We start from the raw sequence: 26,402 nt of genomic DNA on the forward strand, positions 1-26,402 counted from the left end.
GTCTCCTCCTGTCCTGTTACTCTTTGAATTTTGAACTGCTGGACCATGAGTGTGGTGTGCAAGTGTATGCCTATGTATGTGTGTGCGTGTACCTTCCGTTGGAAATAGAAGGCGCCCCAATTTCTCTATACCCAAAGATTCCTAGGCACTTGTAAGCCCGGCTTCAGTCCTGAGGCTGGAGTCACCTGGCTGGGTTGACAGTCACTCAGCTGAGGGGAATGCGTCCATGGTTTTACAGTCTAAGAGACAAACCACATACACAAACATAGCCAGGAATCTTAGAAAGCAAAGCATAACAAAACTCGTATCAGCGTCAAGCACAATAGTGAGTGCAGCTGACCAGGGCTGGTTAGTAAGTTCCAGGGAGCAAAGGTTTTTTGACCAGCTTGTTCCCTGCTGTCTTCCCAGTGCCTGCCACACCGAAGAGTCACAGTAAGTACACTTTAAGCAAATGATTGGAAAAATATTGTTTTCCTGAGCAATTGCTTGGCAGAAAGGAAGAAGAGGATGTTTTTTAAAAAAAAATTAAAAATATTTAGAAAAGTACAAAGGATGCTCTCATAGTCTGCAGGAATAATATTTATGATTGTACTTAAGCTCCCAGGAAAACAAGAGCACAGCCTGGGCCACGATTAACAACAGGAACGGTTTTCTTCTCCTTTTCCTTCTCAGTGCCCAACTGCACTCTGTCTTTTCAGAAGATGGGCCAAGAGAACTGGCCTCTATGCACCTTGTGTGTTGGGAGACACATGGCGACTTGCTTTCGAACTTGCCCAGAGCATCCCCTGGGCCATCCTGGACTCGACGCTTGGGTGGTAACGGCATGGGTGGTGGGAGCAAACTCCCATGCTTCCTGTTAGTCTTTCTGACTGTATTTCAGGCAAATTCAAACCTGGGAGCACTCTGAAGCTCTGTCCCTGTGGTGCCAAGACTCCTGCTGCAAACTAGAAGTGCAGTCAAGCAGCCAGACGTTTTTGGATCTCAGTGCCAAACATTTCCATAATGGGAAAAACTCAGACTCAGCCCTCAGGTTCTGCTCACAGTACATCTGTGTTCATTACATGGTGGAAAAAAGAAAGACGTGAAAGTCCCAAACAGCATGGGTGTGCTCAGTCGTTAAGTTGTATCTGACCATTTGAGACCAAATGGACTGTAGCCCGCCAGGCTCCTCCATCCGTGGAATTTTCCAGGCAAGAACACTAGAGTGTGAAGCCATTTCCTGCTCCAGGAAATCTTCCCCACCCAGGGATCGAACCTGTGTCTCCGGCATTGGCAGGTAGATTCTTTACCACTGAGCCACCTGGGAAGCCCAGCAGTATGGCATAGGTAACATTTCCAGAGGCTTGGAGATTCTATGGCTCTTGTCTTTGGTGATCAGCCATCAGTCAGACGGACAATATTTGTCTTGGGGATTCTTCTTGCACTGGCAGGAAATTTGATGATAAAGAGAAGGAGTGAGACCCAGAGAGCCAAAGTTTAAGTGGGAGGACATGAGAGCTTGTTTTTCTGCTGGAAACCATTGTCTCCATCCTTCCCCCAACCCTGTGTGCAGAGGTGGGCGACAGGGAGGAAATGGTCTCCAGAGACAGTGTTTCTAAGCTACATACTCTGGGAATTCAGATTTCCTGAATCTCTAGACAGCAGGCATGACAGGGCTTTTCCCAGATGTCTGTCTGTGGCAAGAAGGGCAGGCAACTGAGCCCCGTCTAGAAGTGCTGATGATAGGATTTGGTTTGCAGGACCCTACTCCATATCTGGAAGAGGAGCCAAGAGAAAGTGTTGCTTGCTAGGCCTTTGGATGTGCTTGTTATATTCCTACACTGAGAAGCATTTAGCACTGTAAGCCAAATGCAAAGATAGAGTTGGACCCTGAGGGGTGAATGACTTGCCAAGACAACATGGCTAGTGAGAGATGTTTTTGCTGCTTGGCTTCATGACTTGCTTTGCCAATGAAATGTGAGCATGTAGAAGCTTTTAATAGCCAGTGAGTGGTTCATCATCTTTTCTTCCCAATTCCCTGAGACCAGCAATGGTCCTTGCAGAGGCTGTTCCATCTGCCTGCCTCTGGAAGTAAAGTTGATACGGACTCATGGTCAGAATCAATCCAGAACGGACATATATTATGATCAAGATATATCAATACTTTGGACATCACTGGTGGTTCAGTGGGTAAGACTCTGTGCTCCCAATGCAGGGGATGCGGGTTCGATCCCTGGTCAGGGAACTAGATCCCACATGCTACAACTAAAGAGTTCGCATGCTGCAACTAAAGATCCTACATGTTGCAACTAAGACCCAGCACTGCCAGATAAATAAAAATAAATAAATCAATATTTTACAAATGGGTAGCAGAACCTGAAAACACTCAAGCCAGAAAAGACACGCAAGAGGTCACTAAGTTTTCAACTACTTTCTATCTCCACCCCTGAACCAACGCCCTAGACTTCTCCATGTTCTTCCATGCCTTCGCATACCTTCTTTACATTTCTCTCTCCCAACATGAGATGACCTTTTTATCAACCAGCTACAGCTGGGAAAGTGACAACCATGATGCCCCAGTGACATGCAAGAACAGACACCATTTCTCATTCACACGTCCGCAGCATGGCTGGAGCACTTCTGCATCCCACATGGAAGTTCTGAGGTCATGCAGGGAGCCTCTGCTCCTATGTACGTTTTTCTGGGGCCAGTGGACTACCGGAAGTTTATTCTGCTCAAACAAATGGCAAAAGCACAGAAGGGCAAGCCCTACCGCTCAAACACATTCCCAGCCTTTGCCTGTGTCGAGTCTGCTAATATCATTGGCCAAGGCCAGTCACGTGGCTTAACTCAAGGCCAAGGGGTTAGTACGCTCTACTAGCCAGGAGATTACAGCTACAGTGCGGATATACTGCTCCACAGTGGGGTGAGGAATTGGGACCCAGAACTCAATCGAACACACTCTTACTTCTCCCCTACACCATGCTGAAGTTTCAGACTTTCTACTGAAACACCAGGAATGGGGATATAGTGGGTATGACGTAGGTTTCGGCCTCTGCTTTTCCTGGAGAGACAGGTGTGTATTGATTTATTTAATATTTACTTTTTCATATTATTTTGGCGGTGCTTGGTCTTCGTTGCAGCTTGTGGGCCCTTTGTTGCAGAGCTGCGCTTCTCTATTCTCTAGCTGTGGCGTGCAGGCTGAGTTGCCTCACAGCATGTGGGATCTTGGTTCCCCAACCAGGGATCCGACTGGCACGCCCCTCATTGGAAGGTGGATTCTTAACCACTGGACCGCCAGGGAAGTCCCCAGGTGTATATTTAAAGAGAGAAAAAACTAAGAGGTGCAAGTAGCAGGTAAATTGCTCAGGCAGGTGGGGCTCTGGAGAAGGTTTGGAAACAAGTGAAAGATGCAACCCGTCATTCCTTTCTCTGGTCCTAGAGAAGCATCTTGGTGTCTGGCCAGGTTCTTCCCTGTGTGGGGCATGCCCCGCGGGCAGGCAAATGGGAGGTGTTTTTTGGTGACAGGAGGCGGCGGCATTGTCCAGCTTTGAGTCACAGAGTGAGAACGTACCCTCTTTGCCAATGATCTTGCAGAAGTTCTGATGACAAGACAAAGTCTCCTGAGCTAGCTTGACTCTACCACCTGTCTTACACTTGCTGATCTCCCTTTTTAACAGATCCTAAACCTCAGGCTCATAGACTCTTTTGGGCAACAGTATCTGGTTAGAAGGTACTAACACTGTTTTCTCTGGGTAGTGTTTGTATTAGCAAGTTTGTCTTCTATTTTTGGTAGTTGGGCATTGGTTTCCTGTTTACCATACAATATAGGGCTTCCTTTTTTAAAATAAATATAGTTAGATAAACAGTTGATTGAAAGAAAAATATTAAGTGAATACTGGTTCAGTTGGCCTGCGGATATGGCGGAAATCATGGTGAGTGTTTTGTAAATAGCGATTTAGTGGGAGGAGGAGAGTGAGGTTTGCTACAGTCAGAGTGGGTTCAAACTCACACTCCATCCCTCGGATAGGGCCTTTGGGTGAGTTACTTAGGTAGCTCCTCTGAACCTCAGTGTCTTTATGGGCTGTTGTATTATGTTCATGATAGAGTTTGTGGCACAGTGTGAGGGCTCAGCAAACAGCAGAAACACACCTCTCCAGCCTGTACCTGGACTGTCCATTCTGGGAGAACCTTTGGGTTTTTCTGTCCCCCCAGGTGGCCACGGGACAGGCAGGCATCACTGTTCCTGCTGGTGGTGGGCCCTACACAGACCCCCTCTGCAGCAGCCAGACCCCCTCTCCTCCCCTTTTATGTGGGACCTCAGTTCACATGGACACCTTCCTGGCCCCTTGCCAGCCCCACAAAGAATCTCTTGCTTGGGAGATGAAAGTCTTGATTAGTCACAGAATTTCAAAACGAAAAGAAATCTGGGATGTCAGACACTTGTCCAGCTGGGGAACCTCGGTATGGGGCTTGGATGAAGGCTGCTTCAAATTGCCTAAGGATCTCTAATCTAGACCCAAGGAGGGTTTCCCCTTGCACAGTTTCCCAAAAGGATTGAAGAAAGACTCATCAGGGGACTTCCCCGGTGGTCCAGTGGTTGAAAGTCTGCCTTCTGATGCAGGGTACACCATTTGGGTCCCTGGTGGGGCAACTAAGATCTCACATGCCTCGGGGCACCTAGCCTCTGTTCTGCAACTACTGAGCCGGCACATTGCATAGAAAAAGTCTGGATGAGGCAACGAAGACCTAATACAGCCAAAAAAAAAAACTTCAGAAAATTTAATGAAGCTTGGTTTCCCAGCCAGACCAATTATCACACAATAAGTTAGCATTTCTTAAAAGAGTTTCTAATTCTTTTGTTATTGGCACAAGTCCATTGCCTTATGTTTGGGGGTGAGTGCAAGTAACCTTAACTTGTTCAATTAAAAGCTTAAAAACGTACTGTAATATTGTCGTGGTCCTGTTTTGGAACTTCTCCAACTTTTTCAACAGTAAACCCTCCCTCCCCACCACCGCTCACCTCCCCGACAGATGGGAGTCAGGCCCCTCTGACCTTTTCCTTTATCCCACAAGAGCCTCCAGGGCAGATTAACCCTTTCAGTCCCAAATGGGGAAACTGAAGCTGGAGAGAAGTTTGTCTTTTGATGTCGTTTCCAGGGACAATAAATTCCAGGACTGTGGGTTCAAAACATGTGTGGTGGTTTGTGTGAGGCAGACTCTGCGGGAGTCCTAAGATGGGGTCCCTGGTTGCCTAGCCACTTCCCACCAAGGTCAGGGACTCTTAGTCAGAAAATGAAAACAAGTATAGCTTAGATTGGTAGTGGTTTAGTTGCTAAGTTGTGTCCCACTTTTGGGACCCCATGAACTATAGCCTGCTGGGCTCCTTTGTCCATGGGATTTCCCAGGCAAGATAACTGCAGTGGGTTGCCATTTCCTTCTGCAGGGGATCTTCCCCACCCAGGGATCGAACCCAGGTCTCTTACATTACAGGCAGGTTCTTTACCAACTGAGCCATCAGGGACGAACTTGCACTTAACCAACCATAAGTACCCTCCAGAACTGAGTGTACTGGAGGTATGACACGTCACTGTGTATAAAACGTCCTTCTCTTCCCTGTCATCTCCAGCAGCTTAGATTAACTGAACTTAGATTAATTGAGTTTAGATTAACTATGTACCAGGCACGCTCAGGTATGACCATTTCCAGTCTTACAGTAACCTAAGGAAAGCGGTTCTACTGTGACTTCCATTTTCAGAAGGGGAAACTGAGGCAGGAAAGATTAAAGAAAAAATCACTACGTTGAGAAGAGGGCCAGGGAAGGGGTGCTAATGTAGGGAGTCGATTCCACAACGCTGGTCCTTAAGCATTACGGGAGGGGAAGAGAACGGGGAGAAGACGGGCAGGGGTGGAGGGAGAAGGGCGAATGCAGTGCAGAGAGCCTTCGAGCATCCACTCCCTCCTTCCTTCCCCCCCACCCCCACCCGGCTACCAGCTCTGCCCCAAACTGGCCCAAAGGAGCGCAGGGAGGCGGGCTGGGGCTGGGGTCGCTCCCCGGCTCCGGCCTTCCCCTCCCGGGTCCCCCACCAGCCTCCCGCCGTCCCTCCCCCTCGGCTCTCCCGGCTCCTGACATCACGCCCCGGGAGGCGGGGTCGGGGAAGGAGGGGGACGTGGGGAGGAGGCTCGGCGCCAGCGAGAGGGAGGAGGGAGAGCGCGCAGTCCCAGCCCAGAGCTTCAAAACAGCCCGGCGGCCTCGCCTCGCGTCCCAGCCCGTCGGTCGGTCCAGCCGCCCGCGTCCGGTGAGTCGGGGGCGCGCCCGGGAGCCGCGTGCTGGTCGGGGCGGGGGGCGCTCCGGGCAGCGAGATCCGGGGCAGCACGGGGCGCGAGCCCCTGCAAGTACCCGACGCAGGGAGATCCCTGCGATTGGGGTGGGGGGCAGGGAGGGGCCCCTTCCCTGAGGAAAATCCACTGTTCCTCCGCCAGATCGCACGCGGGCCGGCTTCCCGCCTGCGCCCGGCCCGCCCTGGATCCCGGATTCCACCTTTCCACCCCCGGATTGCTTCCTTCGCCTTTCGCGCCGAGGCGGGCGGGAAAAGTTTGGGGAGGAGTCAGGGCGACTCCCCTCGCCCCCGCCAACTCTACTCTCAGGGCTCTGGGATCCCGGGCCGCCCCGCTCTCGTCGTGTGAGAGTCCCCGGCGCCTTGGCGCGGGTCCCCAGCCTCGTGGGAGCGCGCGGGACCTGCTGCACCCAGGCTGGGTCGGTGGGTCCCTCTTGGCCCCCGGCGGCGGCGGCGGCTCCGTGGCGCCCCCCAGCGGCGAGGAGCTGCTGACTTCGGTCTGGGGCGGTGGAGGGGCTTGGGTGACGCCTCTGTCCCCTCTCCCCTGCGGTTGGACTGGGGAGGAGCATTGAGGGCCCCACCCATAGGTCCAGAGCGACGGGAGGCTAGCGTTCGTGTATAGAAAGCCTATACACTCTTCCCAAACCCAGGGTCCTAAACCCACCGGTAAAGAATCTGCCTGCAATGCAGGAGACCTGGATTTGATTCCTGGGTTGGGAAGATCCCCTGGAGAAGGAAATGGCAACACACTCCAGTATTCTTGCCTGGAGAATCCCATGGACAGAGGAGCCTGGCGGCTACAGTCCATGGGGTCGCAAGAGTCGGACACAACTTAGCAACTAAACCACCACCACCAAATCCATTCCGGGGAGGCCCTGTTTGGGGGCTGACACGGGAACCTCAAGAATGAGGGTTAGGTGGGGGCACCTCTACCTGCGGGAGACCCCACATTGCAAAGCCCCTCCCTCCAAGCCACCGAACCCACCTCTGACTTTGGAACAAGAATGACAGCCCCGTTTCAAGTTTGGGAAAATGGTCAGTGCCCCCTCCCAGGCTCCTAAGCGGTGCATGTGAAGTGTCCTGGGGGTGATCTTTGAACTTAGCTGTATCTAAAATGCAGAGAACAGGTAAAAAGTGACAGGCAGGGTGAGGAGTAAGGTAAGGGGCTTGGAGAGGGTCTTGAGAAGCCAGCGGCCCCAGTATTGTATGCCTTCACTGATAGGAGACACTTAGAATAGGCGAGTTCATAGGGACGGAAAGTAGAGTAGAGGTTAGCTGGGCTGGGGAGAGGGATGGGGAGTCCTTGTTTAATGGGTACAGAGGTGGGGAGGATGCAGAGATTTGGGGTATAGATAGTGGTGATGGTCCTATGACATGGTAAATGTATTTAATGGCACTGAATTCTACACTTAAAAGTGGTGAAAATGATTAAAGTTATGTTCTGTATATCCTGCCACAATTAAACCGAGTCTGCAGCCACCTCTGTGCTTCAGTCTGAATCAGCTAGAAATCTGGGAGGCCAGTCACGGTTGCCGGCTACCTCTCCCCAGAATTTGGCCTCAGTATAAGGAAGTGGAAGAAGGGCGAGGAAGGGACTGAAGCCAGGTTTCCCCAGGAGTCTGGAAGGGACGAGGAAGGGAAGCGAAGCTGATAGAGCCTCTGCAGGGCACGGCACGCTCCAGAAGCCACCCCCCACCCACCCCACCACCCTGCACCAGCTCCTACACGCTCCCAGGCTGCAGGTGGGAAGAGCCAGGCCAGAGACCTTAAGTCAGTTTCTCAAGGTCCTTGGGCTAGTAGGTGCCAAGAGCCAGACTTTGGATCTCCGTCTGTTTTCCCCAGTCCCTACTTATAGTGACACCTGGAGATGCCCTGGTGGGACTTGGAGAGGCAGGGGGAAGACCATTCTGGGGAAATCAGGGCCCCGATGCCCACGGGGCCCTTGGCAGATGCCAAGCCCGAGGCAGAGGGAGGGCATGGGGGTGGCAGGAAGGTGCAGAACCTGTTTTCCCACCTAGGGTTTTTGGATCAGCGTCCTCCACCCTCGCTGGGAATTGGGGAGTGGGAGGCAGGGAGTGGGCCACATAGCCTGTAGCTGCCTCTGTCCTTCCAGTGGGGAAATCGAGATTCACCCGAAATCTGGGAACAAGTGACTGCGTTGGAAGCCACAGAGTGGGGGCCAGAGGGCGGGTGAGGGCAGGGCCAGGCTGGTGGGCACTGATACTGCACTGCCCCACCCAGAGGGGAGAGGCCAAGCCCTCTTCTGCCTTCCAGGCCCCAGGTTAGGGCACAGTTTATGAGGGGCTTCCCAGGTGGTACAGTGCTTAAGAATCCACCTACTAATGCAGGAGACATAGGAAATGTGGGTTTGCTCCCTGGGTCGGGAAGATCCCCTGGAGAAGGAAATGGCAACCCACTCCAGTGTACCTGCTCGGACAATCCATGGACAGAGGAGCCCGGTGGACTCCTGGAGTCCATGCGGTCACAGAGTTGGACGAGACTGAACACACACAGCACACAGAGGGGCTGGCAAAGGTCCATGGCAGCCAGTTGTAGATCCAGGGCACAACCATCCTGTCCTCCCTGCCACTCCCCTGCACACACAAGTCTTGTCTGAAGCCCTTTGTTTATAGAGTGGAAGTGAATGTTTCACCTAGATTTTCTGTCTGCCTTGTGCATATTATCTTCAGGGCGGGAGCTTAAAGCACGTGTGTGCGTGTGCACAGGCTCTCGATTTTCCAGCCATGGGTGATTCCCAGGAAGGCTCAACGGGCCCATGTCTCATCCCAGGCCTGCCCTTACTCCCCTGCCCTCCGGGGCCTTCCTGGTTGACAGGGGCATAGTGGAGGCTGGCTCTTTGTCACAGTGAACTCCGTCAGACGTGACCAGGAAGGGAAGTCTGTCGAGACAAAAATACAGGAATGCCTTTCCAGGCCAGATGGGGTGGTGGTGGATTGCTGGCTGCTTGGCGGGATTTGTTTGGAAGGCAGAAGTCCAGCGGACTGTCCTGGGGAAAGCAGATTGGTGTGTGTGTGTGTGTGTGTGTTGCAACATGTGGCTGCTGCCCAGCTTTGTGGGCAAATGAGGCCTCTGACCCTGGCTTCGGGGGCTAACGTGGCGCAGAGGTGGGTTCTCCAGTCATGGGGTGGTGACAGCCATCCCCCCAAAGAGGGAAGCAGAGTCCTTCCAGGAGAGGCCATTAAAAGCTGACGGCAGGACTCCAAGACAGGGGGGTGGGCTCCAGGGACCTCTTACTGGGCGATTGGCAGCAGCAGCTGGGGAACCAGGGCAGCTGGCACCTTAGACAGAACTGGGACCTGACCCTTGGATGTTGGCGTCATCTCATCCAGGGAAGAACAGGGATGGGGTGGGGGTGCTGGAAAAAGGAGGCGCCCCTTCTCACCCGGCTTCCTGCAGGAGTGACCCCAAAGCGCAGTTTTGGCAGGACTGGCCTGTGGCTGGGGATTGTCAGATGCGTCTGGCTCTTGTTAGGGACAGGCCGATGGGGGAGTCTAAAAATACCCAAGGCAGAGCTGCCACCCAGCAAGAGCACCGGCCTGTAACTGGGCAACCACGGCAGCACTCGCTGTCCCAGCTCCAGTCACTGGGGCTCTTCCAGGCGGCTAAGCCCTGGGAGAGGCTGGGAGGCGTGAGAGTGCCCTGGGCCTCTGTGGGCTAGGATCAGAGTGTTTCAGGGGCATAAGGGCCTTAGTACGGATATGAGAGTTGGACCGTAAAGAAGGCTGAGTGCCAAAGAACTGATGTTTTCAAGCTGTGGTGCTGGAGAACATGCTGGAGAGTCCCTTAGACTGCAAGGACATCAAACCAGTCAATCCTAAAGGAAATCAACCCTGAATATTCATTGGAAGGGCTGATGCTAAAGTTGAAGCTCCATTACTTTGGCCACCTGATGTGAAGAGCCAGTTTACTGGAAAAGACCCTGATGCTGGGAAAGATTGAAGGCAAAAGGAGAAGGGGGTGACAGAGGAGGAGATGGTTGGATGGCATCACTGACTCAATGGACATGAGTTTGAGCAAACTTCGGGAGACAGTGAAGGACAGGGAAGCCTGGCGTGCTGCAGTCTGTGGGGTCACAAAGAGTGGAACGTGACTTGGTGACTGAATGACAACAACAAAGGGCCTTAAAAGTCCCAATGTAACTGCTAGGGATGCTCAGAGAGGAGGAGTGACTCACTCGAGGTCACTCAGCAGGTTGGCAGCAGTACCTGGGCTAGAACTGGGTCTGGGGACTCATTGCCAAGGAGCTGGATGACTGGGAGTTGCCAGTGGGTTCCTAGGCCAGGTCCCGTTATGGTCCCCCAGGTCCCAGGGACCCTTATGGCACGTGTCATCCATCCAAGATGTTGAGTTTCCACGCTCGCGTGCTGATCAGTGACAGGTGGGCCAAGAGCAATGGGTCAGTTCCCACTGGCCTCAGGTCACTCCCAGCCAGAGCTGCTGGGCTCTGGGAATATCATCCATCCTCAGGCAGGAAGTAGGAAGACTTGGGGGCTGGAGAAAAGCCGTCTTCCCATCTGAGGACACTTGGTTTGTTCACATGGTATCTCCAGGGCTTAACAAGGAGTTGTTGACCTGAATAGTTAAATTCCCAGGACTCTCACCTTTTTGGGAAGCTGGGCTTCAGTTGATTTAGAAAGGGACTGAAGGTGAAGAGATTCTCCCAACTTCCTGCCCTCCTTGGACAGGTTAGACAACATCAGCTTCTAGAAGCTTCCTAGCACTCCTAGGTCTAGAGCTGAGGGATATAAGCTCTAGATATTTGGATATTTGGTGCCAAAACTGAGCTGAGAAATTTGGGTGTGAAACATCTCTCACCCTGCAGGATGCAGAGAGGGACTGGTTAAGTCCCTCAATGCAAACTGCTTGTAAGCCTAAGATCAAGTAAGTTTGTCCAATAGAAAAGTCCCTTTGAAGGTTTCTCTTTCTGATGCTTTTGATCACAAACTTCTCTGGAGAGCTTTTTTTCCTTAAAATGAGCAGGCAGATGCTTTGCCCTCTGAGCCACCAGGGAAGCCCAAAATGAAGTTAGTTAACAATTTTTGCAATGAATACATGTGACCCAAAGTCTCATTCATCTTATTCTAATGAATGTTTCCCAAAGTGTATTATCACTGGTGGTAACCAAGATCATTTTTAGAAGTTCATAGCTGAATGTGAAACAAACAAAAAGAGTAATTATGTCTTTTTCTCCATTGATATTTGGGGGAAAAAAAACACAAACAGAACACAAACCCATAGTTTCACTACTGCATAGGGTGAAACACTGAGGTTGATGTTGTAAACTCATTTTTTGAAATAATGGAAAGGTGTCATTAATAAGCAATGATGATCCTTGGGTTTGGTAAAAATCTTGGTGACTGCCTTTGGGGAGATGGCAAAAGTGTAAGTGTTAGTCATTCAGCCTTGTCTGACTCTTTGTGACCCCATGGGCAAAGAGCCTGTCAGGCTCCTCCATCCATGAAATTTTCCAGGCAAGAATATTGGAGTGGGTTGCCATTTCCTTCTCCAGAGATGTTCATCCCTTTGACAACAGTCTTGAAATATCTGTGAGCTCCCCGCCCAAGCTCCTCTTCTACAAAGAGGCCCCAGCGTTCAGCTTCAGACTTGATGTGCCACTCAACTTCCGAAGGAGTCTCTGCATCTTTGATGAGGGTCATCATGCCCTCCGATGCCTTGGACGGTTGTTCCGGGGATCAGAAGAGTTGGAATATTGATGTTCGTGGAAGTGGCTAAAGGTGTTTGTGGTTTGCCTGAACCAAAGGAAAGCTGAGGGAGCATCTGGCTTGCCCACTTTCATCCTGGTGGCTGTTAGCACATGACTCTGGGCAGTGAGCCGTGTAGGCAAAGGGGGATTTCCCTTTCTTCAAAAGAGGTTTCAGTTCCACGAAGAAGATGGTGGGTACAAGCATGTACGTGCCAGGAGCGGAGTTGCGAGATGGGGTTTCAGGGGAGCCCATGTCGTGGTGTGCAAGAGTTTCCTTAAGCCTTTCGGACTGGAGATGGGCTTGGAAGAGTCCCTAGAATTCCCCTGGGCAGTGATAGCTCTGGGTTTGCAGAAAGGAGGGAGAGAAAAGGCAGAGGGTGCAGGCAGAAGTTTTGCTGGTGCAGATGCACGTGTCTCGTTAGCCTGCAGTGCACAGCGTGGGAGAGGAGGGCAGGCCTGGGGGCCGAGCTGGATGGTGGAGATGAAGGGGGCTTCCCTCCACATCCCAATGAACCTGGCTGGGGAAGCAGAAGTGATGATGTTCACACTGCAACACCGGGAAGAAAAAAGAGAGAAAGGGAAAAAGTGGAAGCATCCTAGAAGCAACTAAATACCCATTGGTCACATTAGGGAGTATTTTACAGAAGTTAGGGCTTCCCTGGTGGCTCACACGGTAAAGAATCTGCCTCCAATGCAGGAGACCTGGATTCGATCTCTGGGTCGGAAAGATCCCATGGAGAAGGGCATGACAGCCCACTCCAATATTCTTGCCTGGAGAATTCCATGGATAGAGGAGCTTGGTGGGCTACAGTCCATGGGGGTCACAGGGTCGGACAAGACTGAGCAACTAACGCTTTACAGAAGTTAAAAAGAGCAAAATTCAGGATCTTCCCTTGGCAGTGCAATGGTTAAGACTTGCACTCCCAATACAGGATTCTGTCCCTGGATGGGGAACTAAGATCCCATGCAGAGTGGCCAGAAAGCATAAAAATAAAAATTAAAAAAAGACAAGATGCAAGGTGGGGGTGGGAGGGGTAAAATAGGTGGAGGGGATTAAGAGGTACAAACCTCCAGTTACTAAGTAAATAAGCCACTGGGATATAATGTATTTAACCATTAGATTTATCATGATGGCTATTTCATAATGTGTGCAAATGTCAAATCACAATGTAGCACGCCTGAAACTAACATATTGTACATCAATTATATTCTCAATCAAAGTTGTTTAAAAATTTAGATCTCAGAGAAAAAAAACTTGGAGGTTCATCTCTGTGTACCTGTAGAAAGGTCGATAAGTAACAAAGGTATATATGGGAAAATAGGCTATTTACATAAAAGCAAACCGAAAGTAACAGTGTTCCTGTGGCCTCATATGTGTTACATGTATGCAAGGAAAGTGACTGGAAGGACATATCAGAATCAATCAGTGTGGCTACCCATGGGAACGGGGAGATGAAGGAGTGGACTGTGGGACTCCAGTCTTGTTTGTTTCTGAGAAAATATATTCAAGAGTTACGTAAGTGTGGTGGTGGTGGTGCAGTTGCTAAGTCATGACTGACTCTTTTTCGACCCCATGGACTGGAGCCTGCAAGGCTCCTCTGTCCATGGGATTTCCCAGGCAAGAGTCCTGGAGTGGGTGGCCATTTCCTTTTCCAGGGAATCTTCCTGACCCAGGGATGGAACCTGGGTCTCCTGCATTGCAGGTGGATTCTTTACTGTCTGAGCCACCTAGGAAGCCCTAATATGTGTCCGTGAAGTTCAGGAATAATGAAATAGTCTTCCCTGAATTCGGTAAGCAGTGTGAGTTTTGCAGGTTTGGAGTGGGGAGCTTTTAGAGGTGGGGGGCAATGGTAGATAGACTAGGTGGGGGCTGTGTGGCAATTCAATGGCAAGGTAACCAGGACGTGTGCCATTCAGCCTCCATGGAACATGCCCCTGGAAACGTCCCTTTGTGTACCTCTCCTGGCCGTGATGGTTTTCTGTCTGGATGCTGTTAACAGACAAGTGGTAGTTTGGGGAGGGGGTAATGTGGTACATTTAGGGTGTGTTAAGAATCCACCTGCAGTGCAGGAGATGAAAGAGACTCGGGTTTGATCCCTGGGTTGGGAAGATCCTCTGGAGTGGGAAATGGCAAGCCACTCCAGTATTCTTGCCTGGAGAATTCCATGGACAGGGGAGCCTGGTGGGCTACAATCCATAGGGGTCACGAAGAGTCGGACTTGACTTAACAACTAAACAACAACAAACTCTCGGACTCTGCAGACCCTGTTCCATTGGATGGTTGGTTGGGTCCCATCACATCCCTCTTTTTTAACAGACATCTGAGTCCTCTTGAAAAAATCCTGGTCCTTTGGGCCAAGAAAGTGTCTTTGCTGCCGATGTGTTGATGGATGTCTTAGAGGCCTGTGTTCTTCCTCTCACGTCAACTTTGTCAGTCCCGAGGGTCCTGGACCACACGAGGGTCCTCTGCCTTTAACAGCCTGGTCACAGAGAACAGAACTCACCCCCACCTCTGCCCTGGGCAAAGCCATCTTGATTCCTGTGTTTCAGATGTGTGTGTGGAATGGAGAAGGAATCCTCTTTCTAAGCGGCGATCACTTCCATTACTTCCGACGGTCTTCGTTTGAGGGACCAGCTCTTTTGAGTTCCCTGGGGTTTCTCCAGGACCTTCTAGCACAGAGCTAAGTATGCAGTGCGTGCTCAGTTGTATTTGATGCTTTGCGAGCCCCTGAGCTGTAGCCCGGCAGGGTCCTCTGTCCGTGGGATTCTCCAGTCAAGAATACTGGAGGGGCTTGCCATTTCCTCCCCCTGGGGATCTTCCCCACTCAGGGATCGAACCCATGTCTCTTGTGTCTCCTGCATTGGCAGGCGGGTTCTTTACCACTGAGCCAACTGGGAAGGGTGCAGTAGGCGCTCAGTAAGTCTCTGCTGTGTAAATAGCTGGGGGAGGGCGTCCCCCCAGGAGTCGCTGGTTTTCCTGCTTTTCAGCCCACCCCCGGGAGGAGTGGCAGAAGCGAGGCCCCCTGCCTTGGATGAGAAGCGGGCAGGAGGCTGCAGAGTGGAGACGGGTGGCATGGGGTAGGGCTGAGGGCAGCTGCTCCCCCCGCCTGCCCGCCGCACTTGGGTCAGGCCCAAGTGGTACAGTCAGCATCCCTCTATGTCAGCATGACATGGGGTCACATTCTTCTAGGCCAGGGCCCGAAAGAGGCTTAATCATCGGCCCTCCCAGAGTGCGGTCTGCACGCCCACAGGCATTTGGAGATGATTTCTGTAGAGGCAATGTTACAAACTGTAATACGCTCTCTCTTTTTTTTTTTCGTGTATTACTAAAATGTCAGTCACTTGGCAAGTGATATTGACTTTCCCTTTACAGTATAATACACATTGAAGGGGCTTCCCTGGTGGCTCAGTGGTAAAGAATCTGCCTGCTGATGCAGGAGATGTGAGAGACTCGGGTTCGATCCCTGGGTCAGGAAGATCTTCTGGAGGAGGAAATGGCAACCCACTCCAGTATTCTTGCCTGGAAAATTCCCTGGCCAGAGGAGCCTGGCGGGCTACAGTCTATGGGGTCGCGAAGAGTCAGACACAACTGAGCACATATCACTATCACAAAATAGTGAGTATAATTGTCTGTGCTGCTGTTTTCATTTCCCTGGGATATTTACCCAGGAGTGGAATTGCTGGGTCCTATGCTAACCAGGTGGTGAAGTGGTAAAGAATCCATCTGCTAATGCAGGAGACGCAAAAGACGCAGGTTCGATCCCCTGGGAGATCCCCTGGAGGAGGTAATGGCAACCCACTCCAGTGTTCTTGCCTGGAAAATGCCGTGGACAGAGGAGCCTGGTGGGCTGCCGTCTATGGGGTTCATAAAGACTCGGGCACGAGTGAGCACATGCACACATATGGTAACTCTGTGTTTAATTGAGGACCAGCTAGACTTCCCACAGTGGCTGCAGCATTTTACACTCCCAACAGCACTGGATGGAGTCTCTCTGCTTCCCCAAGTTTTAGTTCTGTGCCCAGCCCTGTCCTGGCTCCTAAGAAGCTTCCACTGGCAGAATTCCTAGAGGTCTAGAAAAGGTTGCAGGGGGCCGGGATCCTGGGTTTAAGCAAGGGCCTACCAAAGGTTCTGGGCTGGGCTGGGCCCAGCTGAGTAGGGGGCGGACGGCGGGGAGGAATGAGGGGCACGTGGGGACCACGTGCGAGAAGTGGAAACCATGGGAGGCAGAGCCCTCCATAGCGCTGTTTTCTGCAGGACCCTGGACTGATTTTAGGTTTTGCTGGATACCGCATCTTGTAGTGTGCTGGTCTCTCAGTTGTGTCTGACTCTTTGTGACCCCGTGGACTGTAGCCTGCCAGGCTCCTTTGTCTGGCAGGAATTCTCCAGGCTTGAATACTGGAGTGTGTTGCCATTCCCTTCTCCAGGGGATTTTCCCAATCCGGGGATGGAACCCAGGTCTCCTGCATTACAGAGAGATTCTTCACCGTCTGAGCCACCAGGGAAGTCACTCGGCAACAAAGTTGTTCTCTTTCCAGTTGTCTTTCGGCTCTTCTGATTCCATCAAGGGGAAGATGCGTCTCTGACTGTAATTTTCCTTCTTCTCTCTCTTTTTTTAAAGCTATATTTCTTTTTATTAGTCACAATATCACAGGCAGTGTGCACTCTTTGTGTCTGGCTTCTTTGACTCAGCACAAGGTTTTGTGAATCATCCATGATGTACATGTAGTAGGAGTTCCTTTTGTTCCTTTTCATTGCTGAGTAGCGTTCCATTTTATGGCCATGTCACACTCTGGCTTTGTGTGTGTGGTCATGACGCATGCTTGCAGAGTCTAGTTCCCTGACCAGGGACTGAATCCGGGTCTGCTGCAGTGAAAGTACAGAGTCCTAACCACTGGGCCACCAGGGATTCCATCAGGGGGAAGATGCTTCTTCAATTCTAGCTTTCCTTCTTTAACCTGACAGAGCAGGTCTCCACACAGCCCTTTGGAGGACAACAACACTGAACCAGAACTTGTGAAATTTTTTTAGTGGGGGTGGCTATTAATTTTCACAATCAATCGATGTGGCGGGTCATGCTGATTTTCCATTCCCAGGGAGCCAGAAGATTTCTTCTTGAAATACATATATTTCTCTTAGAGAGTGGATTTATTTAATGACAAATATGAAGTAAAATCTTACAGTGGTACTCAGGAAGGAGGTGAGCCGATGACTGGAGTTTGGAGAAAACTTCTAATGTGTAGGGCTCAGTTCTGAGGTGCTGTGTCAGGAAGTGGTGAGGTCTCCAGTCCTGGGGCTCATACAAATGGAGGCTGGTTGCTATAAAACTAATCCAGGCAGAGGCTGGGGCGGGGGTGATTCTGTATGACCGCACAGCACCCTTAGCTGAGACTGCATGAGTCTGCGATTCTCATTGTGTGGGGTCCACTTCCCAGTTCCACGGCTGGATGGTGTCATAGCTGCAGATGCATATCATCAGAGGTGGCCCAGCTGGACGGGCAAGTTGTCTGGGGGGCTGCCTTTCTTTCCAGCCAGGCAATCTCACAGTTCCCCGGACAACCCGGGGCATGCCGGTGGCGATATGTTACAGGGTGATTCCAAGTTCATGGGGACCACTCCCCAGCTGGCTCAGCATCTGTCCCCATCTTGGATGTTTAACAGAGCGCATCCCTTCCTTTTGTTCCTTTTTCATTGCTGAGTAGGATTCCATTTAATGGCTGCGTCACACCCTGGTTTTGTGTGTGTGTGGCCACCACATGGCTTGTGGGATCTAGTTCCCTGACCAGGTTCCCTGACCTAATTAAAGGACATGGCCTGCCAGCTCTCAGGTTAGTGAGTCTGTATGGGCTGCATAGGTATTCTAAAGGAGAGCTGCTATTTTAGTCAGGGTTCTCCAAGAAACAGAGCCAACAGAATGTGTATACATTTGTGTGGCAGAGGATGTGATGGTGAGATAGCGTCACTGACTCAGTGGACATGAATTTGAGCAAACTTCAGGAGATAGTGAAAGGCAGGGAAGCCTGGTGTACATGGGGTTGCAAAGAGTTGGACATGACTTAGTGACTGCACAACAACAACAACAATAACTGTATATGTGTGTGTGTACACCGCTCTCCACATGTACATATATGGAGAGAGGTTTATTTCTAAGGCATTGGCTTATGCAGTTATGAAGGCTAGCAAGTCCAACATCAATGGGTAGGCTGGGAGGCTGGGCACCCAGGGGAAAGCTGATGCTGCAGTTCAGCTCCAAAGGGTGCTGGGGGTGGTGGTGGTAGTGGGTGTAAGTGTTTTGTTCTATTTGAACCTTCAACTGATCAGAGGAGGCCCACCCACATTATGGAGGGCAATCTGCTTTACTCAAAGCCCACTGATTTAAATGTTCATCTCATCCAAAAACACCCTCACAGAAACCCTGTGGCCCAGCCAAACTGACACAGAAAATCAACCATCACAGATGCTTCAGGTGGACTAGACACACAGCATTAAATAAGACAGTGCTGTGTTGTGCTTAGTCGCTCAGTCATGTCCAACTCTTTTCAACCTCATGGACTGTAGCCCCCCAGGCTTCTCTGCCCGTGGGGATTCTCCAGGCAAGAATACTGGAGTGGGTTGCCCTGCCACTCCAGGGATCTTCTTGACCCAGGGATCAAACCCAGGTCGCCCGAAGCCCTTTTAAAATCATTCCTTTTTAAATTCCCTCCCAACCCTCCAAGGAGAAAACCTCAGTTTTGTACTATTATGTTTTTAATAGAGCTTCCCAAACACATGGAATGTCCTGTTGCTTCAGCAAAGAAAGAGAAAGCGAGCCTTGGGCTCAGAATTTTGAGCAGCAACAGTTTCTAGCTGGAACTGAGTAATGTTCTGTGTTCATTGTATGTTTCTTTCTTCCCCATCGATTGCCATCTTTCCATTTTGGTTGTGATATAAGGTTTCCTTTTGTAAAGAGGTACGTTTAAAAAGTGAGTAGGCTGCTGGTAACACAGGTGGTACACGGATATACCGGAGATGCTGCACGTGGTGCTGGAATGACTGGTTTGGAGGGACATTGACGCAAGCACAGTGAGGACGGTGCCTGAGGAGCCCCTACCTGTCCACACGGCTTGAGCTGCCTGTTGTCTGTTTGTACTTCTTCCCTGCTGGAGACAGCTGGGTGGTTTATTTCCCCTGGGTGACTGCCCCCCGAGAATGGCAGTGCATGAGGGGACGATGCTGACTCTGGGGATGGGAAAGGTCTGGGGGTGGCAGTTCTAGGATCTCCTTGACCATGGTGGTGGCTGTGATCGGTGCATGTGCGTAGCACTTGTTGGGTGCCAGATGCTGTTCTAAGCACTTTCGGTTTATTATCTCCCGGTGGTCCTAGGAGGTGGGCGTACCATGGTCATTCCCATTGTACAGATGAGAAAACTGAGGCACCGGGTTGTTAGGCTGCTAGACTTTGGTCCAATCTGGCTCTGTTTATGCTCTTCTGTGTTTTGCACATATTACTTCCTGCTCATCTTCTCCCCTTTGTCCCCTTCGTGTGTTAACTTACCTGGAGTCAGAGGCCTGGCTTCCTGGTCCTGGGGCTCCCTGGATCTGGCCAAGTTGTAGGCATTGATTCCCAGTCCCTAACTTGCTGGCAGAATTCACCCAGTTTTAAATGACAGTTTAGGAAAGATGGAAAAGCTGTTAAAGTGAGCACCACTGATCTCCTGGGGGTTACTTGGAAGTCACTAACACGAGATGCTCTGTGAAGGGAAGAGCATCCCTAACCTGATGGCTGTGAGGATGACAAGCGCCCTGAGTCTGACACCTGCCTCACCTCAGCCACTTAATCCAGATGACATATTGAGTGCCTGCAGGTCCCAGCCTGCTCTGGGCTGGGGTGAGGGTGTGTTGGGTAGCATAATTATAGGGAGCTCCTTGGATGACAGCAGCCAACAGGGAGCTCTTTAATTGATGGGGTCAGACAGCAGTCATTGGCAGAATGGTGGTTATTAGCTCTTCTGCCAAAGCTGTGCAAATTAGCAGACACTCACCAAGTGTTTGCTGAGTAACCCTGGGCACTGGGGATATGTAAAGCATGGTTTCTGTCTTTGAGGAACCCTGAATCTAAGGACAGTGTTTCTCTTGTATCAGTTAGCTCTTGCTGTGTAACAAACCGTCCTGAAATGCACAGGCACATCCCAATTCATTGCCCTTCACTTGATTGCACTTTGCAGATTCTGTAGTTTTGTTTTTGTGTTTTTTTTTTTTTAACAAATTAAAGGTTTGTGGCCACCCCATGGTGAGCAAGTTTGTCAACACCGTTTTCCCAACAGGGTTTGCCCACTTTGTGTGTGTCACATTTTGATAATTCTCTCAATATTTCAAACTTTTTATTGTTACAATATTTGTTATGTAATCTGTGATCTTTGATGTTACGACCACGATTTGCTAAAGTCTCAGATGATGGGTGCTTCCCTGGTGGTTCAGGCAGTAGACCGTCTGCCTGCAATGTGAGAGATCTGGGTTTGATCCCTGGGTCGAGAAGATCCCCTGGAGAAGGAAGTGGCAACCCACTCTAGTACTCTTGCTTGGAAAATTCCATGGACGGAGGAGCCTGGTAGCCTACAGTCCATGGGATTGCAAGGAGTCGCACACGACTGAGCAACTTCATTTCAGATGATGGTCAGCAACTTTTGCAGTAGAATATTTTAAAATTAAGGCATCTACATTGTTTTTCTTTTAGGCACGATGCTATTGCACACCTAATAAACTACAGTGTAGTGTAAACATAGCTTTTTAAAAAACTTTGTTTTTTAATATTTATTTTGGCTGCGCTGGGTCTTCGTTGCTACCCACAGGCTTTGACAGGCTTTCTTTAGCTGTGGCAAGCAGGGACTACTCTCAAATTGCAGTGCACATGGGCTTCTCCTCGCAATGACTTCTCTTATTTCGGAACACGGGCTCCTGAGTACGCGCTCAGTAGTCATGGTGGACGGGCTTAGTTGCCCTGAAGCATGTGGGATGTTAGTTCACTGACCAGGGATCAAACCTCTGTCCCCTGCCTTGGTAGGCAGATTCTTAACCTGCGGACCACCAGGGAAGTCCCATCTAACTTTTATGTGCATTGGGAAACAAACAAAAAAAATCACGTGACTCACTTTATTGCGATATTTGCTTTATTGAGGTGGTCTGGAACTGAGCCTGTAATATCTCGGAGGCCATAATGTCTTAAAAGAGAAAACATTTATTCAGTTCACGATTCTGCAGGTGGGCAGTATTGGCTCGGCTCTGTGGGGCTCTCACATCTCTGTGGCCAGCTGGGGGGTCAGCTAGGAGCTGGCTGGTCTTGGGAGCCCCTTGCTGGAGAAAAGCTCGTCTCTGCTCCATGCAGTCTCCTACCATCAGGCCAGGCTGGGCTCACACCTGTGGTAGCCGAGACAGGAGGTACATGAGGTCTCTTGAATCCTGGGCTCAGAAATGGCCCTTTTGCTGCCTTCTGTTGATAAAAGAAATCACCCAGGTTCAGTGGGTGGGGAAATAGATTACACTTCTTAATAAGAGGACTTGATTTGCTAATAACATTTTGTTAAAACCTTTTGCACATATGAACATGAGAAATCTTGGTCTGTATTTTTCTTGTTGTGGAATGTGTTGCCTGGTTTGAGGATCAGGATGATCTCTGCAGGCCTCGTGGGATGAATTGGGAGCTATTCCCTCCTCTTAGACTTTTTTAGAATGTATGTGTAGAGTTGGTATTGACGTTGTTGACATTTAGTTGCTAAGTCATGTCTGACTTTTTGCAATCCCATGGACTGTAGCCCTCCAGGCTCCTCTGTCCATGGGATTTCTCAGGCAAGAATACTGGAGTGGGTTGCCATTTCCTTCTTCAAGAGATCTTCCCGACCCAGGGATCAAACCCGCATCTCCTGCATTGGCAGGCAGATTCTTTACCACTGGGCCACCAGGTAAGTCCAGAGTTGCTATTATTCTTTCTTTAATGTTTGACAGAATTCACCAGTGAAGCCATCTGGACCTGGAGTTTTCTCTTTGGGAAGGGACTCCAGAGCCTTGATAAATACTTCTTTCTTCTTGTGTGGCCAAACGAGAAGGAAAAGTCTGGCTCCACTTCTTTATTTACTTATTTTTCAATGTTTTTTTCTGTTGAAGTGTAGTTGATTTACAATGTTTGTTAACATTTTTGACTTCTTAGCACAGCCCCTTGAAATCTGGCTCCTCCTTTCTCCCTCCTTCTTTCCTGCCTCCTTCCTTCCTTCAGCACATTTATTGAGCACCATCTATAACCGAGGCACTGTTCTAAGTGCTGAGAACAGTGACGTGCAGAATCTGCTGGGTCCCTGACACTGTGGCGGGGAGAGAGGTAACCCCCAGATGACAACTACAATTGAAGTGGGCTGGGAAGGTGCTAAGAGGAGGAAAATAAAGAAGGGCTTTAGTTCACTTCACTAAAATGGTTACAGGTTTGCCAGCGAGCTGACTTTCCATGCTGATGCCTTTTTTCTACTCTCTCGGTTTTGGGGCCCCACCCTCCGCTCTGGGTTTCCCCCTTCCCCTCCCCTCTCGCAGCCCTTCCTCCCTGGTGCTATTTCACAGTTACTAGTGGCTGGGTCTCCCATCCAGCCCACAATGCGGGGATTTCTTTTCCCAGCTCCTATTTTCCTCTGGGTGACGGTGCTACCCATATTTTCAACTGTCCCGGGAGCATCTCCACGGCTGGTAACTGGACATTTCTACCACCAATGACCTGTTCCCCTCATCCTTCAAACTGCTCCTCCTGCTCCGAGCCAAGGGCGTCAGGAGAGCCCGTATCTACTCTGAGCCCCCAGAATCCTTTGCCTGACCCACCACCCATCACGTTTTTATCTTTATCTGGACCCTCTCCGTTTCCTTTTTAATTTAATAAATTAATTTTTAAAAACGTTTAATTTTGTATTGGGTTACGATAGATTTAGGTGAACAAGGAAGGGCCTCAGCCATGCATATACATGTATCCATTCTCCTCCAAGCTCCCCTCCCATCCAGGCTGCCACATAACATTGAGCAGAGTTCCCTGCAGGACTTCCACGGTGGCTCAGACAGTAAAGAGTCTGCCTGCAATGCAGGAGACCAGACTTTGATCCCCAGGTTGGGAAGATCCCCTGGAGAAGGAAATAGCAACCCACTCCAGTATTTTTGCCTGGGAAATCCCATGGATAGAGGAGCCTGGTTAGGCTAAAGTCCATGGGTTGCAAAGAATCAGACATGACTTAGCGATTAAATAACATAGAGTAGGTCCTTGTTGGTTATCCATTTTACATACAGCAGTGTGGGCAAGGACCGGGTCCTTTTCTCACTGGGGCTTCTCCAGCAGCTCCCCCAATTCTCCTCCTCCTCACCCATCCTTCTGATCGTGGAATGTTTTTCCTCTAGAGATAGGTCTTATTCCTTCCCTACTTCAAAGCCCGCCCCATCTCCCCACTGCCTCCAGGGTAACACTCAAACTCCCAAGCCCCATCGAGCTTCTCACCCAGCGTGGAGTTCTGGCTCAGCCCTGGGGCCCTGCCCAGATCTTCTCAGGCTCACTCTGGTGATACTTCTGTGCCTTGGAGCATCCTGTTCCCTTTGCCTGCAACACCCTGTCCCCACGGCTCTGCCTGGCAAGCCGCCCGGCCTCTGAGATCCAGCCCAGTTGTCACTTCTTCCATGAAGCCTCAGATGCTCCCCCCACCCTAGCACAGCGCTAGTCACCCCTTCCTCTGCGTTCTCATAGCACGCAGGTCATCATACCGTGCCTATTTGTTTACATGTCCCGTCCTTTACGTACCGGGCAGCTCCCAGGAGCTGTGGAGCCCGCCTTTCTCACCTGTGTGTCACTAGAACCTGGGAATTGGTGGACACTCCGTGAATGCTGGTTGCCTGATTAACTGCTCCTTTTAAAAACAACAGAGCGCCTACGGCCGATTCATGTTGATATATAGCAGAAATCAACACAATATCGTAAAGCAATTATCCCTCAATTAAAAATATGTAAATTAAAAAATAAACAATGGGGAAATTCCCTGGCAGTCCAGGGGTTAGGTCTCCATGCTTCACTGCCAGGGACCTGGGGTTCAATCCCTGATCAGAAAAGGAGACAACGCCCCCCAAAAATTGGATGACAGGCTAGTGATCCGAAGGCTGGGGTTTGAGCCCTGACTCTGCCATCTGCTAACTGGATGATGGGGATGAAGCCTTCAACTTGACTTCTCGCCTGCAAAGTGGATCCTAGTCCTTGCCCGTCCTTTTGACGGGGCTGTCACTTTACTGATAGGTATTTATCCCATGTGCAGTGAAGGGAAGCCCTTCAGCCTGGAGGACTCATGAGTGACTTTGTGCTCTGCTTCCCGTGTCCCGTGTCTTCCCTGGTGGCTCAGAGGTTAAAGCGTCTGCCCGCAATGAGGGAGACCTGGGTTCGATCCCTGGGTCGGGAAGATCCCCTGGAGAAGGAAATGGCAACCCATTCCAGTATTCTTGCCTGGAGAATCCCACGGACAGAGGAGCCTGGAGGGCTACAGCCCACAGGGTCACAAAGAGTCGGACACGACTTAGCGACTTCACTTTCTTTCACTTTCCCGTGTCCCCAGTGTGTGTGACAAAGCGTGTCCCAGAGTGAGGGCAGATAATGATGACCAGCCTCCAAAGCCATGTGTGGACCCAGGACTTTGGACCGATCTTTTGATCAGGCCGGAGGATACCTGGATCCCAAAAGGGAAGAGAAATTCAGATTTAGGGTGGGCAAGACAGGGTTTCTCTGAAGCCAGATTGTCTGTCTTCAGATCCAAGCTCCAGCCTCTGCTAGCTTTGTAATCTTCTAGAAGGTGCTTAACCTCTCTGACCCTTATTTTCTTTACCTAACTATAGCATCTATATCATAGCTGTTTTTGTGAAGAATGCCTAAGTTAATGTACAAAATGAGCTTAGAACAGTGCCTGTCACATTCCAGGCAATAAATATGGGCTATCGTTATTGTCAATGCCATGGTTATCATTATTCCAGTGGATTGAAAGGCTCAGGCCTTCACAGACAGAACCATCCTCAGCGGCTTCTGCCCTGGAGCACTGCCAAATCCCAATGTCCTCGGCCTGTTGCCATATTTGGACAGAGCCAAGTGTTGGCTTTGTGCCCAGAAACCCCAACCACAGTGAGCATAAAGCGGGGCCGCCCGGGCACAAAGGGCTTCCGCCATCCCTGGGTCATCTCTGATGCCTGGCGATTCCAGGCTGGCTGGTGTCCAGATACGAGGGCAGGAGGCTGAGCTGACCTCTGCCTTCCTGAAAACAGGCCAAAGCCGCCATCCCCTCTGAATGCCAGGGGAGCTGGGCTGGGGGTGCTGGGTTCCAGCCAGCCTAGGGGGGAGCTGCCAGCTTCAGAGTGGGCCCAGGGGTGCCCCTGGCCGCGTGGCCTTCCCCGGCCTGCTGGGCGGGAGCTGTGGGCGGAGCCCTGCTGGGCTGGGGGACCTCAGACACCAAACATCGCAGGTTTGTTTTGCAAAGTTCTAGACCTCAAGACTGTCCTCTTGCTTACAATTCTGGAAAAAGGCTGCAGCACAGCTGAGAATGGGCTGTGGCGTAAATGGTAGGAAGAACCCCTGAGGGCGGGGTTGGAATCAGGTGGACAAGTGGTCATCTCACAGTGTGTTCTCACCCCGCGGGAAGCGCCACCCTCTGGCTCCCCAGCACGTCTTGACCGAAGCCAAAGCAGCTTCCTTTAGCCGCAGCAACCAGGGCTGTGCTCCTTGCGGGGGGGCTGGTGTTTTTGTGAAGGAGAGGAGGGGAGGGGACACTCACATCGCCCTGGGGAAGCTCCCTTGGCCTCTCTTCACCTGAAAGACCCTGCTGGTGATGTCCCACCATAAATGACAAATAAGATGGTGCTTCTGGGGGGAATGGGGGGCCAGGGAGTCAGCAGCAGGACCTTCTCCACACCCAGTGCTGGACGTGCAGCACACACACAGAGACGCAGACACAGACACAGAGACACACAGAGGCACATAAACACACACAGACACACACACAGAGACAGACACAAATACACAGAGACACACACAGAGACACAGAGACAGACACACACAGAGACGCACAGAACCACATAAACACACACACAGACACACACACAGAGACAGAGACACACAGAGGTGCAGACACAGAGACACGGAACCACATAAACACACACACAGACAGATACACAGACACATATACAGAAACATACACACAGAGACACACACATAGACACACACAGACACACATACACAGACACAGACAAATACACAGACACGCACAGACACCTATACACAGAGACATACACACAAATACACATGCACAGACACAAATACAGACACACACACACACACACACAC

General features: G+C 50.7%; 1 protein-coding gene across 4 annotated transcripts in view; it reads left to right on the forward strand.

The window, feature by feature from the left end:
• Window positions 1–2,855: 2,855 nt before the first annotated feature.
• Window positions 2,856–26,402, forward strand: part of EMP2 (epithelial membrane protein 2) — a 48,910-nt gene continuing 25,363 nt past the window's right edge. For 2 of the 4 annotated variants that reach the window (XM_086375799.1, XM_086375802.1), the window contains exon 1: window positions 6,242–6,278. The gene's annotated coding sequence lies outside the window, so the exon portion shown is untranslated. Of the gene's footprint in view, window positions 3,056–6,241; window positions 6,279–21,828; window positions 21,976–26,402 lie in introns of those variants that run through there. The other 2 variants (XM_086375800.1, XM_086375801.1) reach the window with 2 other exon arrangements.

This window comes from Bos grunniens, chromosome 25, assembly GCF_055505025.1.
Source record: "Bos grunniens cultivar Pamir isolate PY7600 chromosome 25, Bosgru_T2T1.0, whole genome shotgun sequence".
Lineage (NCBI taxonomy): Eukaryota > Metazoa > Chordata > Mammalia > Artiodactyla > Bovidae > Bos > Bos grunniens.